The sequence below is a fragment of the Bos taurus genome, chromosome 12 (genome assembly GCF_002263795.3).
Source record: "Bos taurus isolate L1 Dominette 01449 registration number 42190680 breed Hereford chromosome 12, ARS-UCD2.0, whole genome shotgun sequence".
NCBI lineage: Eukaryota > Metazoa > Chordata > Mammalia > Artiodactyla > Bovidae > Bos > Bos taurus.
The window spans coordinates 80,373,147-80,377,684 of NC_037339.1; the positions used below are offsets into that span (position 1 = coordinate 80,373,147).

Consider the following 4,538-nt stretch of genomic DNA (forward strand, 5'->3'; position numbering starts at 1 on the left):
CTGTTTTCTTCAGCAGATGACTCAGGCAGTGGTAACAATATCACCAGGGGCACCACACACTGCAGACCCAAACCCCAGGCTGGGTTGGTGCCCTCAGAGCCCTTTCCCTGCCCAGCCCCACTCTCACATGCCAGGATCCTTTCAGGGGTGCCCACCTGCCCAGCTTCTAGGAGCTGCTGCAGCCAGAGCTGACTCTTGCAGAGGGCTCATCTCTCCGCCTGGTTTCAGCTGCACCTGCCGTAGCACACGGACGTCCTCTGCATCCCCGCCCGGGCACAGCGGCTGCCATCTCCCTAAGAGTACGCCTGCTAGCTTGCAGACCCTGGACCAGCTCTGGGGCAGGCAACTCAGCAAACTCCATCCAATTGGCTGAAGCTCCACCTTCTTCAACAAGAATTGATCCTCTCTTCCAAGGGTGCCCTTCCATAGATTTTCTTTCCCATTAATTCTTTCCTAGCCTTAGTAGCCCTTGTAGGTTTCTCTTCATGTTTTGACTTGCCCCATTGTGTGTGTGTGTGTGTGTGTGTGTGTGTGCACTCAGGCATGTCCAACTCTTTGTGACCCCATGGTCTGTAGCCCACCAGACTCCTCTGCCCATGGGATTCTCCAGGCAAGAATTCTAGGGTTGCCATTTCCTTCTTCAGGGGGTCTTCCCTCCCAGAGATCCAACCCGGGTCTCCTGCATTGCAGACAGATTCTTCACTGTCTGAGAACTTTGTAAGATCTGATATGTATCTACTTCCTGGCCACAGATAAGGGGAGGGAAATGCACAATAGCAGTGTGTTAATGGGGGAAAATTCCTAGCACACAGCAACAGTCTGTTGCTTTATTTCAACTGAATGGAGCAAGGTGAATGATCTGAAGAATGGTGTCATGACCAAATCGATCAACGTTGAAGAAAGAAGAAAATTTATTAGTGCTCAGAAGGTTGATATTTGACCTCGTATTCTTCTCTACTTCTAAATACCAAAGCTAGAGAACAAGGATTCAGAAATAAACATCTAGAAGACTTTTTTCCATCTATTGTCACTGGGATATGGTAGATCCTTTGGAACAATGAAAGTAAGTTTGAAAGAGCTTCTTGTTTTTCCAACTCTTTTTTGTGTGTGTGTGAAAGTGGTTTTCCTATTTCTATTGTCTGTTGGCAAAAGTGTTTAATAACATTTATCTTTGACCTTCTATCCATTTGCCCTTTCAGTTTATTTGCACCAGCCCTGCAAGTCCATGTGATACAGAGCAATTTAGTGAGTATTTGCTCTGTAAATCAAAACCACCTCAAAGCAGTTTGCAACTATACAGGACTGTACATTTTCTTCAAGCTGTCTTCGGACAACAGGCAAGTGCAACAGAAAGATGTGTGTGTCAATTACAGGGTCAGGTTATTTCTTCTTTGTTGTTTATTTCCCTCATTTGTATTTGAAGAACATCCACTTTATATAACTCAATACCCAGAGAGGAGTATCGAATCAATGAGATAAATATGCAGCTTATGTTTTTGTTAAGAAAGTATGAGAAATTTACTTTTACACTTAACTTACAAACACATATAAAGGAGATTGTGTTAAATAGAATGAATATAAACTATTAATATGTCCTTCTTCTCTTTATTATTCTGTCAAAAGGGTAGAAAGCATCCAGATGTATGCATAGCACTGGCTTAATTCCAAACTCTGTCATCAGATTAGTATTCAACTTAATGTTCAGGGGTTTAGCCATTATAATTAATCATCCCCTAAGTGTAGAAAGATACTTAATACTCTGTCCCTACTCATTATTTAGATTTTTAGTTCTGTAGTGAAGGGTCTCAGAAAAGATTAATTAAGTCAAACACTTTGGGGTAATTCTCCCATCATTGTACAGAGGATTTACATACATAACTGGCATTAGTGTGGGTGAATATTCCTCCTGTAATTCTCTAGAATATCAATGAAACCAATGACTCCCTGAGTGAGTTTGTCTGGCAATAATAATGTACATCAGAATTACCCTAGGGAATGCATCTGATATTTTGCTTTTACTGTTTACCTTTTTTGGATTAAGTAATAACCAATTTTCATACATAAGGCAGTGCATACTACATTTGAGAAAAAATAAAAGCTGATTTTAATTTGGAAAAATAACTAACTCTACCCAGTTACTTCCATATACTCATTGAATCCCAATTATCACTGCTAAAAAAAGTGATAAATTAAAGTTGTGATCTCTAAGATTGCTTATAATTTAAAAATACTCTTCTTCAATATGTAACATATTTGGATCTAAAATGAATCTCAAATATCAGAAATCCAAAAGGCAGAGGGTACAGTTTGCTACTTAGAGTAAATAAAGAGATTACAAATTTTAGTGTTGCCAGTGCTAATTAGAAGTGCTTGAAATCTGTTCTATGCAAAAAGAGAAATTCTTTTCTAATGTTTCTTTTTTTCATTTATGAAATACACATTCTTGTGTTTAATAATATACATCAGATTCTGTTCCATCAGAGAGAGAAGAATCCATGCGATAATTTGAGACTCAAAATAGCCAAAGCAACTTAAGAAAGAACAAAGCTGGAGACACCACATTCCTGACTTCCAGTGAATTACAAAGCTACAGTAATTTTTAAAATACGGTACAGACATAAAAACTGACATATAGACCAATGGAACAGAGTAGAGAGTCCAGAAATAAACACACCTATATGATCTATTGATCTTTAGCTGAAGTTCTAAGAATAAAGAGTGACAAAGTATGGTGTCTTCAACAAATGGTGCTGGAAAAATCAGACAGCCACATGAAATAGAAGGAAATTGGATCTTTATCTTGCAGCATATACAAAAGTCAACTCAAAATAGGTGAAAGATTTAAACATAAGACCTAAATCTATAAAACTATAAGAAGAAAATAGAGCAAAACACCTTCATGACATTAGTGTTGGCAGTTATTTCATGGATATGACACCAAAGGACAAACACAGATGCAAGTGGGATTACAGCAAACTTCAAAGCTTCTGTACAACAAAGAAAACGATCAACACAGTGAAAATGCAACATATAAAATTCATGCAAACCATAAATATAGGAAGGGGTTATTTTCCAAAGCATAAGGAAGTCCTACAACACAATAGCAAACAGCAATGCCCCATATAAAAATGAGCAAAGTACTTGAATAGACATTTCTCCAGCAAAGACACATACACAGCCAAACTGTATAGGAAAAGATGCCCAAGGTCACGAAGCCACAGGGAAATGCACAAAGAGATACTGCGCCCCACATCTTAGAATGGAAATTAAAGGGAAAAAACAGACGAAACAAAGTAGATTTAAAAAAAAACAAAACAGTTAACAGGTACTCACAAAGATGTGGAGAACCTGGAATACTGGTACACTGCTGATAGGAAGGCAAAGTACTGCAGTCATTATGGAAGATAACATGGAGGCTCCTTAAAAATAGAACTGCCGTATTATCTAGAAATGAAAATTCTGGGTATATATCTCCTAAATTCTGGGTATATATATCCTAAAGAATTTAAATCAGTATTTCCATGAGATCTGTACTCCCACATTCATAACAATGTTTTTTATAATAGCCAAGATATGAAATCAACATCAATGTCTACTGATTTATGAATGGAAAAAGAAAACACAATGCAGTTCAACTCTTAAAAAGAAGGAAATTCTCTTTATAATCAACAGGACTAGAAGTAATCTAAATGGCCGTTGATAGATGAATGGATACAGAAGTTGTGGTACACATAAACAATGGAATATTACTCAGCTGAGTAATATTTGAGTCCGATGAAATGAGGTGGATGGACACAGATCCTGTTATACACGGTGAGGTAAGTCAGCGAGACAAAAACAAGTATCATATATTGACATATATATATATATATATATATATATATATAAGGAAACTAGAAAAACAGTACTGATGAACTCATTTGCAGGGCAGAAATAGTGACACAAATATAGAGGGCTGTCTTGTGGACACAGCGGGGGAAGGAGAGGGTGAGATGAACTGAGAGTAGAACTGATGGATATATACTACCATGTGTGAAATAGAGAGCTGATGGGAAGCTGTTCTGTTACACAAGGAGTCCAGACTAGTGCTCCATGATGACCTAGAGGGGTCAGAGGCTGTAGCGGGAGAGGATATTTATATGCTTATGGCAGATTTGCATTGTGGTACAGTAGAAGCTTCCCTGGTGGCTCAGATGGTAAAGCATCTGCCTACAATGCGGGAGACCCAGGTTCAATCCCTGGGTTGGGAAGATCCTCTGGAGAAGGAAATGGCAACCCACTCCAGTACTCTTGCCTGGAAACTCCCATGGATGGAGGAGCGTTGGAGGCTACAGTTCATGGGGTTCGCAAAGAGTCGGACACGACTGAGCGACTTCACTTTCACTTTTCACAGTAGAAACCAACACAACATTGTAAAGCAATCATCCTCCAAGTTAAAAAAAGAAAAAGGAAGCCCTGCCATATGCAACAGCATGGAGGAAAGTAGAGGATATTATGCTAAGTGAAATGAGCAAGTCACAAAAAGATAACTACTGTAT

The 4,538-nt window shown here is 38.8% G+C and overlaps 1 non-coding gene across 1 annotated transcript; it reads left to right on the forward strand.

Moving 5' to 3' along the window:
* Window positions 1–4,178: 4,178 nt before the first annotated feature.
* Window positions 4,179–4,250, forward strand: TRNAC-ACA (transfer RNA cysteine (anticodon ACA)). Its single transcript has one exon. It is a non-coding gene; the product is annotated as a tRNA-Cys (tRNA).
* Window positions 4,251–4,538: the final 288 nt, after the last annotated feature.